Raw genomic sequence first — 13,073 nt, forward strand, 5'->3', positions numbered from 1 at the left:
TGACTCCACTGCTGGTGCCTTCCTTGCCTGGGCTCTGAGTTCCCGATCCCCCTCCTTCCTGTTCCTTCAAGACCCTGCGGTTGGGGTGACAACCCAAAGGCATTCCCTCGGCGGTAAGGGAAGCCCGGGGTCCGGCCTGGCTGGCTAGCCACCGCCCAGGCCCCCCATCTCCACCCCAGGGCCGCTGTCTGCTCACAGAGAAAGGAGCCTGGACCAGGGAGACGCACACACCCAGCGGTTGAAGGGTCTGCTGCAGGGGCCGAGGGGGACCCCAGGGCCCAGGGCTCCTAGCCGTGTCACACACGTGGAAGTCTCTGCTCTTAGGTCGCACGTTCTTTGGGAGCTGAAGCCAGAACCAGTGATGGTTATCAGCTCCGCTCCATCTGGCATCCAAGGAATGACTGCATAGATTAAGAGCGGGGCTGACGGAAGAAGGAAAACCACAGGATGTAAACGGATCCAGAAATAAGGCTGAAAGTCGCATTTTCACCCTGACACATTCGCTTGGGAATGGACTGTGGTAGAACAAGGAGTATAACCTGCCTCCTCCTGGGACTCCCGACAGCGAGCTCCCAAACCCTTGGAATTTCTTGAGTGACAGGTGTCTTTGTCATGCTAACGAGGTGGCTGGTGGTGGGCCCCAGACAGCTTCCGGATGGGAGCTGGTGACCGGAAAGGTCAACCACTCGATTAGTGATTACCTGATTACCCATTAGTGATTACCCGGCTGGAACTTTTAGCACCTGACAGAGGAGGGCGGGGTGAGGGGCTGGAGACCATTATGGGATCAATGATTAATCGATCACGCCTACCTACTGAAACCCGCCTAGAAACTCCGGAAGGTGAGGCTCCAGGGAGGCAGGCGCGTTGGGGTGCTGGGGGAGCCGCATCGGGAAGGGCACGGACACTGCTGAGGACCCTCCCAGACCTGGCCCTCTGCAGCCTTTGTAATAAGACGGGTCCTGTAAACAGAGCACTTCCCCGGGCCTGCGAGTCATTCTAGTGCGTCATCCAACTGGAAGGGGTCCTGGGAACCCCTCACTTTGTGGCCTGCTGGTCAGCGGAGCGGGTGGCCTGGAGGCCCCGCTTGTGGCTGGTGTCTGCCCTATGCACCTGCCGGGCGTGACACTGGCTCTGGGCCTCAGGATCAGAGCCGCATCACAGTAACACTCAGGTGGGGAGAAAGGGGGGGCTCACCCATCGCACGGAGTGTCCCCAGAGCCACTGAGGAACGAGGATCCCCCGCACGATGGGTGAGCGCCCCTAAAGGCAGTCAGGAGCCTCGGGGGCTGCTCTCAGACCCGCTCAGGGAAGAGGCGGCATCCCAGTGGGCCACGCGGCCCCCAGCTGAACTCGCAAGGCCACGCTCCGCGCTCAGGGCCATGCCAGGACGGCTGGGTGGAAGCAGAGGCTGTCCCAGCTCGTGGACGAGGGACCCCCTTCGCCCGCGTCTCTGCAGAGTGAGGTGCTGAGATGGGCCTCGTGCTTCCCTGATGTGTGGGCTGCGTGGGGGGGGGGGTGTTAGGGAGCCCCCAAGGAGCACAGCACGTCCTCGCACCTGTCCTCTCCCCGCTTCTCAGGCAAACCGGGGTACCTGGCTGCAGCCTCCCACACAGGCCCGGGGCTCCCCAGAAAGAACCTGGACCTTGTCTCCGTCACTGTGCGCACTCACGGAGACGCACAAAGACACCTGCAGCGAACTGAAGGACCCGAGGGGAGGCAACAGCACATCCAGAGGGAAAAGACCACGTGGCCAGCTGGCCCCATGCCAAGCAGGGCCCCGTAGGATCTTACTTAGATCTCTGAGGAAGCCTCACACCCACCTCACAGAGGGGGAAGCTTCTCCCGAATGGCCCCTGGCCTTCAGCTTTCTCCACGGAGCGGCCACAGCGGTCCTTTTGCAACTGTAAACCACAACACACCATTTGCCCACAAAAGCCCCTCACTCTCATCCCGGCCCGGGTGGCAGCTGCCTGGTGACCTGTCCCTGTCACCTTTGCCCTGCGAGCGTAGGCCGGCCGCAGCTAACGTGATGGCATGTCACTTCTGAGGGTGAGTTACGACAACGCCCGGCCTTCTCTTTGGTTTGCCCTCTCCTGCTTACTCGCTCTGAAGGAGGCCAGCTCCCGAGCGAGTGCTGAGCTGTTCCAGGGAGAGGCTGGCGCAGCAAGAACTGAGGGAGTCCTCAGGCCGAGCTTCATAGGAGCGGAGCCTGCCAGTGGCCATTGGGTGGAGCTGAAAAACAGATCTGCCCTCAGCTGAGCCTTCAGATGAGACCGCTGCCCCAGGCACAGCTCCACTGAAGCTTGTTTCCCTCTGGCCTTCCGCTGGCTTTCCCTCTAGGTTCCCCCTGGCACTCTGGGGATGCCCAATGGCAGGACGACCTGGCACAGCACAGAAGCAGGCCCACCACCCCCTCATTCCTGCAGTTCCAGCCCCCACCCCTGGGCCCAAATGCTTTGTTGGCCTTTGGTGAGATGCCTTCTTGTCTGTTCCCAGCCCCTCCCAAAGGACTCGGATGTGGTCCATTGAGGGTGAGCCCAGGGGTTGAACCGATGCAGCCAATACTATGTGGTGTGCAAGCTGGTCTCTGCCCAGAGGCCCAAGGCTCCCTCCGTGGGGCAACCCTGACTCATGGTGCATTCTCTCCCAGGGGGTCCCAACTCCTCTTGCCCCCAGGTCACAGCCTCCCAGGGAGCTGTCGGGGTGGAGTCTGCCCCCCTCCCCATATGCCTTCTCTGGGCTCCCCCACACGTCTCCCCCAGTGGGCTGAGAGCCTGTCGAGGGCAGGCATGCATCTGGATTCCTGCTGCCGGCCTGGGGATGGCCAGAAGAGCACCTGGGAGGCTATGGAACCAAAGTGTCAGGGATGGGCCCGGATCTCCCTCCAGGACTGCACGAGGCCCGCCGGGCATGCTTGGCTTGAACCTGCCCTCTTGTTCACCAGGCACCAGCTGGCACTACATCCTCCCTCCCCCTTTTTGTATCTGGCAGCCACCCCGAAGGATATCCACGGTGGAGGAGAATGCCACGAGAGCTTTCTGAAGGGGAAGGCTGTGTCCTAATTATCCTGAACGTGACCAAGAAATCATGGGTCGGCCTGAATTTACCCGAATGATTCGCTAAGTAGTCCGACACCAGGGGCGCCGGGCGGCTGGAACCGAACAATTAACATCTATTCTGGAAACAAAAGCAGCTCTACCCGCTACGCCAGGATGGGGATGGATGGGATGGTCACGGGTGTGGCCGTGAGCCGGCTGCGAGGGCGAGGGAGCCTGCCCACAGCCTGGCCGTGGCCCTCTGGCGAGGGCACCCACTGGGGGGCACCCGTTTGCACCCCAGCCTGGCTGGGGTCAGGGCTCAGGGCTCAGTGGGGGCAGTGGGGTCGGGAGGGGAGGCACACAGCTTTGTGCAAGCAGCACACGGAGGCTGGCCTGGAAGACAGCCACCAGCCCGCTCCGGCAGGAGGCTTCCCCGGGGAGCGGGTTCGCTTGGCACCTGGTCACGGTAATTACTGCTGAACTTTAAAACCTAACGCAGCAAGACCGCAAATATTTAACATGTGCTCCTCCTCCCGGGGGGCACGGAGGAAACGGGAGCGAACGGCCAGATTCGCCACATGAACTCCTGAGTCTGCTCACAAAGGGGATTAATGAAGAAGTCAGCCGCGACAGGATGCGCAACCCCCAGGGGCAGCCACAGACCCCGGGCCCCCTGACGGCCCACTCCCCTATGTGGCACACACACGTGCACAGACGCTCATGGCGTGGACACACACGCCCACAGGCTGGTAGATGCCCAGGCCCACACGGTGCAGGCACAGACTCAGGCCCACTCCCCGTGCCCGGCTCCCCCCGGGCGGGGACCCCTTGCATGGCGCGGAGAGCTGTTAAGGGAACTGGTCCCGCATCCTTGGCTAGCACGAGGCTGTCCACCCCAAGCTCTGCAGACGGAGGCTTCCTGGGGGTGGCGATGCCCAAGATCAGGTTTTTCCCAGGGAACATAGCCGCGGAGTAAGGAAACACATGGTTCTAAAGAAAGGAAGGTGGAGGGGGGATTGTGATTTGTGGGGTACGTCCGGGGAGCAGGACGCATGGCCATCCATGGTCCCCAGGTGATTCTGGACAAAGTGCATCATCTCGGCTTCTGCATGCGCTGGAAGGGGGACGTCAGGTCAGGACCAACGGGGACGGGGGACAGGCTGGAGTGCCGGGGTTGGGTGGGAGCGGTGGCCCCGAGGCTGGGCAGGCAGGGGGCCCGGGGCCAGTCCCGCTGTCCCATTTCCCTCCCACTGGCTCTGCCCACAGCCCTCAGCCACGTCTCCTTTGCTCTTTGTGGCATGTGGGACGAAGCAGCAAAGCCACACCTTCCCCTGCCAAGTCAGGTGCTTGGTACTGTCATCGAGGGGCACCTAGTGGGCGGCTCTCTGTGCTCCAGGGAAGCGGACCCAGCTCCGTCCTGCTTCCCATTCAGAAGGGAGCTCTAGGGTCTGCACCTCACCCCAATCCCCAGCCCCCAACCGAGGCTGATGCCCCACACTCAAGTGGCTCAATGCCCCTTCCCAGTGGCTCGTTCTGTGTGATCTGGTGGGAACTGGCTTCATCCCTTGCCCTACCCAACGCTCCATTTCTGCTCCCAGTGGGCAGCACGGTCATCTCAAGAGATCAGTGGTCCCAGGGTCCTCTGCTCAGTCCACGAAGGCCTCCTGGTGGAGCTGGACTGTTCCACGTCCAGCGAGCCACCCTCTCCAGGGCACCTCCCACCAATGATACTCCTACCCATCCTGGCAGCTTCTCTGTGGGCTCACGGGGACGGGACCAGGTGAGAACCCAGGCCACTCTGGCCTGAGTCTCTCCAAAGGATCTACCATCACTGGATGATGGGACACAAGGGGACACCAGGGGACGGGGAATGGCAGGGCCAGAGGTGAAGCTGACCACCCAGCCTGGTCCTCCCAGCTCCCCTCATGCCAGAGCCTTCCCTCTGCAGGCCGTCTATGCAGACCCCCGAAGTCCCAGATAAGGATGGGGTGGAGCCGCGGGGAGACCCTGTCTCCAGTTCATGTGGCATTGGGAACAAATCAAGCAGAGTCACCCCTTCCTACTGACGAGGAAGGAGGCTCCTCCACGTGAGCGGAACAGCCAGGAGAAGAGCCGTGTGTGGACTCTGAGACCCCACGCAGGGCCTGGCAGGGAGCTGGGCTGGCCCGGGGCCCAGAGCATGTTGGTTTTTAATTCTCACCTTTCATAAATGTCATTGCCAGGAATTCCAGGTTGGAGGGATTAGGACTTCAGGCTCAGCTCTCAGAGTGAGGGTCCAAGAGGTGCCCCTGAGAGCGGCGGCGGAGACAGAGCTCAGGCACAAGGTGCCCCGGAGTAGCGGAGGGTGGGGGTCAGCCTGCAGCCAAACGGAGATGCCCTCTGGGACCTATCACTCCTGATTACACAAAGCCACAGACGTGGGGACCCAGGTACGTTCCCTGGGTCTCCCCCTGTGTCCCCCACGCCCAGCCACACTGCACCCACACCATGTGACACACTTGCACCCTCATGTGCACACGCACACACACACACACACACACACACACATACACACTCAGCTCCCTGGAGCTCAGGGCAGTCACTACCCACCCACCCCCTCTACCCATCACTTGCTAGGTCCCTCCTCCTTGGAGCCCCTGTAGGCAGGCTATGATCTGGCCTGGCCCCTAGCTGGGGTCTGCCTGGGTATGGCACCTCCCTCCGGGCTCCCTAGATCAGGTGCCCAGAGCAGGGGCTGCCCGGGGATGCCCCAGTCAGTCCCCTGGAGTCTGTCCTCCCTGGTCCCACCCCCGTCCCCACCCAAAAGCAAGCCTCTCGGTGCACCCTGTCTCCTGAACCCTTGGGTGGGTTGCCATGCCTGCCAGCAGCAGCAAGCCCTCTCAGCTGACCCCTTCCTGCTCCGGGGGGCTCTGAGGGTAGGGAGGTGAGGAAGGAGAGGGGGCAGGGCCAGGGGGCAGGCCAGGGAGAGGCAGGCCCGGGTCCAGTCTCCCCCACTCCAGTGCCAGGTCTGGCAGATGGGGCGCCCCCGGCAACATTGTTTGGGGTGGCTCCTGCACGCAACGGGGGAGGGGGCATCCTCTAGGCCGCAGGCGCACATTTAAGGTGTTTTCAATTATTCATGGAGACTTGGAAGAGTTGCTTGCCAGCTGAGAGCAAACCTGCAGCCACACTTTGCGGAATGGCTGCTGGTGGCTCCTCTGGCTGTGACCCCGAGGAAGCGTGGGTGTCCTCATCTAGGACGGGGCCACACTGGGGAAGGCCAGACGTCCCCCTCATTGTACCTAACCCCAGGGCCGGGGGCCTGGCCCAGCGCCTTCCCCCTCTTGGAAGAGGCTGCTTGGGGCTCCTGGCCCCACACCCAGGGGTGAGGCACTGCCTGCAGGTCGGGGTCTGTCGGGAGGATGAGGCAATGATGGATCAGACAAATGGGGCCTGGCTCGGGTTTGAGTTTCAGGGCCAGGAGCCAGCTCAGGGCCTGGGTGGCTGGAAACCACCAGTGGAGCCTGGTTGAGGGCACGTGGTCAGAGGCCAGGGTCACTGAGAGCCTCCCCCAGGCCTGTGTAGTAGGTGCTATGAGCCCGCAGGCGGGGCTGGGGGCACCAAGGAGGTAGCCCAGGGCCCTTTTGGATGTAACTGTTCACACCTGGGACACGGACCTCAGACAGCAGAGAAAGGATCCCCACGTGGCTTCCACCCACTGGATCTCCCATTTCTGCCCCACTGCACCTGCTCCCAGACCCTGTAGTTTGAATAGGGTGACACCATACACACCAGGAGGGCCATGCGATCCAGCCGTTCAGTCCATCCCCCAACCACAGGAATCGGCTCATCAGGTGACAAAGCAAGGGTGATGGTGGAAACTTGCAGATGTGAGGGCCAACCTGGGGAGCAAGGCTGCCCGGGAGCAAAGCCCATAGGGGGAAGCAGAGGGAGGAATGGAGACACCAAGACAGCACCTGAATATATCCCTACCTGATGCCTTCCTTTGATTCCTTTCAATTAAAATGTTCCTGTCGGGGGATGCCTGGGTGGCTCAGGGGTTCAGCATCTGCCTTGGGCTCAGGGCGTGACCCCGGGGTCTCGGGATCGAGTCCCACATCGGGCTCCCTGCAGGGAGCCTGCTTCTCCCTCTGCCTGTGTCTCTGCCTCTCTCTGTGGGTCTCATGAATAAATAAAATATTTAAAAAAAAAAGTTCCTGTTGGATGAATGGATAAAGATGTGACGTGTCTACACACACACACACACACACACACACACACAGAAGGGACTATTATTCAGCCAACAACAACAAAAAAAAAAAGAAATCTTGCCATTTGCAACGACGTCAATGGAACCAGAGGGCATCATGCTAAGCAAAATAAGTCCATCACAGAAAGACAATTATCATCTGATCTCCCTTATATGCAGAATTGAAGAAACAAAATAGAGAATCATAGAGGAAAGGGGTGAAAATAAAATAAGATGAAATCAGAGAGGGAGACAAACTGTAAGAAACTCTTAATTATAGGAGACAGAGTGTCGCTGGAGGGGATGGGGTTGGGGGGTAAATGGGTGACGGGCATTAAGGAGGCATGTGATGTAATGAGCAGTGGGTGTGACACGCAACCGACGCATCCCCCTGAACGCTCACTCTGCAGCTAATACCTTATATGTTAATTAATTAAATTTAAATTTTAAGAAAGACTAAAGACACTTTAGAAACTCAAAAAAAAAAAAAAAAAAAAGAAAGGAAAAAAAAAGAAATGTTCCTATAAACCCAGGACCCTCCTCCCTTCAGGCCACCCTGACCCTCTGGCACCTGCTCTCAGGCAGGGAAGGAGCAGTGAGCGAGCAGAGGGCTCCGGCCACCCCTCCCCACTGCAGGCACCAGCTTGGGTGGGAGTGCGGGAGAGGCCCGGTGAGCGGCATCCTGCAAACTGTCCCCTCCCGGGCAGAGGACACGTACGGCAGTGCCTGACGACACACAGGTACCAAGCGCTCACCATTATGGGACCACACACACTCACATAGACGTGTGTTCCTATATGCCTGGGTGTGCACACACTCTCACGGACACTGGGAGATGTGCACACTGTCAAACCAACACAGCCATATGTGCACACTGGCACATGTGCCCTCGGGCGTGCCCCAAGGGCCAGGCATTCCCCATCCAGGTAAGCTCGCACGTACTTGTCTCTCACACTCCCTGGCACGCGTGTGCTCACAAGCCCTGGCTGGGCACGCGTTCCCCTAAGCGGTGCACTGGCAGGAGGGCAGGCGAGGGGCGGAGATGCGGCCTCAGGCTGCAGGGGCTGCAGGGGCTGCAGGGGGAGGGGGCTGCAGGGGCTGTGGGGGCTGCAGGGGCTGCAGGGGGAGGGGGCTGCGGGGGTTGCAGGGGCTGCAGGGACTTTGGGGGCTGCAGGGGCTGCATGGGCTGTGGGGGAGCAGGGGCTGCAGGGGAGTAGGGCAGCGTCCACCAGCCGCGGGGCCCCAGCCGCCCGGAGCAGAGCCCGCAGGTGTCCGCGAGGGCAGCGCCAGGTGAGAAATGATTAGCTGTCACTCAGCCCTGGACTGATGCCGCTTGCTCCCGACAACGGCTGACACGCTATTGATCCACTTAGCCTACTCACGCCAGCACCCCTGCCAGCACCCCCGCTAAAGGGGAAGCAGGGGAGGGAGGCGCCGGGTGGGGGCGGGGGCCCGCAGTCACCCTCGGGTGGGGCACGGTTGTTGCTGCCCAGAAACCTCGTCTCCGCAGTCACGCGCCTTCCAGGTTTGTGTCCCCTGCCATGACTGCCCAGTCCAGGCTGGAGAGGGAAGGGGGGCACAGGAGCACTGGGCATGGAGCCTGCAAGACCTTAGCAACACCTGGGCCCTCTGCCTGGAGATGCTGTTAAGCTTCTGGTTCCTAAGAGAGTTTCATCCGCAGCTGGAGCTATGGCTTCGCTGCACCAATAAACCTTTACTGACCTTTAGGTTCCTTTTTTTTTTTAATTTTTTAAAAAAAATTTTAAATTTATTTATTCATGAGAGACATAGAGAGAGAGAGAGAGGCAGAGGGAGAAGCAGGCTCCATGCAGGGAGCCCAACGCGGGACTCGATCCCGGGACTCCAGGATCACACCCTGGGCCAAAGGCAGGTGCTAAACCGCTGAGCCACCAGGGATCCCCTTTAGGTTCCTTTTCATGGTGCATTTACCCACCAGCCTTCTGTCCATCCATCACCATCCCATTCACCCATCCACCTAGCCATCTGTCCATCCTCTGTCCAGCTGTCCATCTACCCACTCAACCATCCATACTCTGTCCATCTGTCCAACCACCCACCATCCATCTGTCCATCTACCTACCCATCCATCCACTCACCCACCCATCTGTTTATCCATCCATCCATCTATCCATCCAACCATTTGTCCTTCCCTCCCTCCCTTCCTTTCCTTTTCATCCATCTGTCCGTCCATCCATCCATCCATCCATCCATCCATCCATCCCTGCAGCCACCCAACAGACAATTATTAAGCACCAAGCATGAGCTGCTCCTGCATCCATTATGGTGATGGGAGATGGGAAGGTGGCTGTTGGAGGACAGAGACAGGAACAGACCTGAGTCCCGTCCTGGGGCTGCCCAGTCTCAGAGGACTGAGGAGGTCAGAGGACTGAGGACTAGACCCTCATGAGCTGGCTCAGGGCACCCTCTGCTGGTGGCAAGGCAAGTGCACACGTCTCATGCCAACACCGGCTCCAGAGACCTTAGAACTGCGTTTCTATGGAGTGGCCACGGGGACCCCAAGGAAGGGCTCCAGAGACCACCAGGCTTCCTGTCAGGCCCTGTCACTTCTCGCAGGGGTTTCATTTGCAGATATGAGGACTCTGGGCTTCCTGTTGCCACAGACCAGGCGTATCTGGGACAAAGGGGCTGGGGCCTGAGGATGGCCTTAGGTGCAGGCCAAGGACGGGCTGAGAGCATCTCTGGTCAGACCAAGCTCCGGCTGCCCTGGCTTGAGTCTGCTTGCGTCCAGGCACCATTCCTCCCCGTGTCCAGGTTAGGTCAGAGCTCAGTGCTGGCTGCCTCTGCTTTCAGCAACCGTGGGCGCACAGTCATCCTTGATGGGGGTGGGGGTGAGGGTCCCCCACCTGTGGCCCCAGCTCCCAGGCGAGGCTGGACCTTGAGGGGGAAAGGATCCAAGGGGTGGCGTTCAGGACACGTGAGCAGGGTCCTGCCCTCGGAAGCTCCTACACGGCGCTCCTTTGCTGCTCCCTGTGTCCTGCATCCTCGTGGTTTTGGGCTGGAGAAGTTGCCAAGTTCCCATCAGCACGGGGTGCTTCAACCACCGTGGGAGCCCCAGAGGGTGAAGGTGGGGACAGGGCTGCTCCCTCTTCGGTGAGCACATGCCAGGCTCGGCAGAGGAGCTGCAGCTGGGAAGGAGTTCGGCTGGTGGACACATGCCAGTGGGATGGTGGTGTGTGTGTGTGTGTGTGTGTGTGTGTGTGTGTGTGTGTGTGGTGTGAGCAGGTGTGGTGTGTTGTAGACACCACAGGGCCCACACAGTCCCTGCCTGCCACTCCCCAGGGTACCAGGGACCTCTGGTTCTTCTCTGTCTCTGACTGGGTTCTCAGGTCGGGTGGGCCTAGCTCCAGGGGTAAGTTCCCAGCCCCTGCAGCCGGGAGCCACCGAGGCAGCCAGCAAGACTGCCCTGCCTCCCAGACCCTGCTCACGGAGGGAACAGACAGTGCCGAAGCTCTCACGATGGGAAGTGCCCCTCGTGGCCCTAGGCCTCCCTGCAGTCACCCTGCGGCGACACACAGTGAGCAGCAGCTGCCATCGGCGCTACTGTTACATCACAGGCCGGCTGGCCTCCCTGGCTGGGGAGCTGCTGGCAGGTCACACACCGTAGAAAGCCCGGGCCTGTTGTGATGGTTTGGGGCCCACTGCACAAGCTCCTTTGTGTCTTGTACCCCAAAATAAATTGCTGCAGGGCCCATCCCGCTAAAGGGAGGGTGAGGCTAGGCCATGTGCGCCCCTCCCCCTCTCGAGGGTCCCAGGAAGCTCCCCTCCCAGGCCTAGACAGGCTGGGGTCTCCAGGGAGGGCCCCCTGCTTTGGTCCTCCTTGGCCACTGCAAGCAGGTGGATGGTTAAACCCTCTGGCATTGGCTAGTCTCCCCAGGTGTGCCCTGCAGTCCTGTCACCTCCCTGGGCCTGTCACTCACCACCCAGGGAGCTCCAAATACCATCTCTTCCTAGCCCTGGGCAAACCCTGTTGCCCTCAGCTTTGGTCACTGCATCTATATCATGTCTGTCTGTCTTTCTTTTAAAGATCTTATTTATTTAAGACAGAGAGAGCAAGTGCACACAAGTGAGGGGGAGGGAGACAGAGCAGGAGAAGCAGACTCCCCGCTGTGCAGGACCCTGAGATCATGACCTGAGCCCAAGTAAGACACCCAACCGACTGACCCCCCAGGTGCCCCATCTCACATCTTTCAAAGACATCCCCTCTGTCTCTTTTCTCTAGAGTAAGCCCTTGATGAGCTCAGACTTTCCAAAACAGAAGCCAGAAGTGTGCGGGGGTGGGGGGTATCCTCAGCCACAAAGCCGCTCCCCTGCAAGGACACAGAGAGGCCTTGGAAGGGACAATTTCACTAGAGCCAAACACAGATCACTGTCAACACAGATTACCTGGTAACAGCTGCTCGCCCTCTGCCCGTCTTATAGGTCCCCCTCCCTTGCAGACACCCCCCCAAGGCCTGGGTCTCCCCTGAGCCCCCCTTATGTCCTGGGGAGCCCCAAGGCCCAGGGCTGCTCTGATCTGGCTTCTCCAGCCTCAGGCGCCCCCACCCGACCCACGCCGGGCTGACAGAAGGTATTTGCCTTATATCAAGGGAAGTGTAAATGGTTTTAAAAAACATTTTAGCAGCTTCAGCAACAGTTTGGAAAACACGTATTATTTTGGAGGTGTCAGACACCCACCTTGTCTCTGGCTCGACAGTGTCACACCTATGACATCACTGGGGAGAGGAGGCTGGCAGGCAAGGCAGGTGCCAGGCCCTGGGAACCCGAGCCTCCCAGGGAGGCTCCTTCTCTCTCCGCACAGCAACAGGGATTCAGGATTTTCCAAGGGCAGCTCCACAGGCTGCACCCAAGGCCCAGGGAGCTGCAGCCTTCAGAGCCCTCCCTGGCAGGCCGGGGCTTATCCCTCTTCTTGGGGAGAAGCCAGGAGGCTTCTGGGAGGACACAGTGGACTGAACACGTCCATTCATCTCATCTTCCTCCCAAGATCCCAGTGTCATGACAGCAAGGGAACAAAACAAGCGCATGGGAACAGCAAGAGCTGGAAAGGGGGCGGCACGGATTCCAACAAAATTTTGGAAGTTCGAAAGTAGATGGTGGGCAGTGACAGATTCCCCAGGGTGAAGGGGACATGGAGCTGAATGTACAGGGGCAAGGAAGCTAAGCTGAGGTCGCTGGGGTGGGTCCTAGTCCAATGTAACTGGTGTCCTCACCAGAAGAGGAAGTTCAGACACAGGGAGGGACAGACCGGGTGAAGACACAGGGAGAAGACGCCATCTATAGGCCACGCAGAGAGGCCTCGGAAGAAAGCAATCCTGCCAATCAACAGCTTGGTCTTGGATTCCTGGCCTCCAGGACCTCTTGTCTGAGCCCCCCAGTCTACGGCAGTTTGTGGCAGCCCTAGCGAAGGAGCACATCCCCCCTTGAAACTCTCCAGCCAGATGGCTGACTCCTCACCTACCCCGTGGAGGAAGGCCCTGCCCCCTAGAACACGTCCGTCTGGTGCTTGGTCCCCCATGCTCAACTATGAATGGATATCTAAGGGCCACCACGCACGAGAGCCACCAGGCATGTGAGGACAGCCTCCAACACGAGAGAGACCTAGAGAAGCAAATAGAAAAAGATGACTCCAGAGGAAATAGAAATGATTCCGGAACCAGCCAAAAACTGCAAATACCTTAAGCATAAATCAACAGGGAGCTCGTTAAACCAATGCTACACTGTCACAGCGGGTTCTGTACAGCTGCCTTCGAGCAAGGATAAAAACA

General features: G+C 59.6%; 1 protein-coding gene and 1 long non-coding RNA gene across 6 annotated transcripts in view; one reads left to right on the plus strand and one right to left on the minus strand.

The window, feature by feature from the left end:
* Positions 1-13,073, minus strand: part of CHST8 (carbohydrate sulfotransferase 8) — a 129,085-nt gene that overhangs the window by 31,751 nt on the left and 84,261 nt on the right. The gene's annotated exons all lie outside the window — the stretch shown is intronic.
* On the plus strand, positions 1,155-3,204 carry LOC140625485 (uncharacterized). Its single transcript, XR_012024838.1, has 3 exons — positions 1,155-1,465; positions 1,581-2,052; positions 2,995-3,204. It is a non-coding gene; the product is annotated as an uncharacterized lncRNA (long non-coding RNA).

The sequence above is a fragment of the Canis lupus genome, chromosome 1 (assembly GCF_048164855.1).
Source record: "Canis lupus baileyi chromosome 1, mCanLup2.hap1, whole genome shotgun sequence".
Classification (NCBI taxonomy): domain Eukaryota; kingdom Metazoa; phylum Chordata; class Mammalia; order Carnivora; family Canidae; genus Canis; species Canis lupus.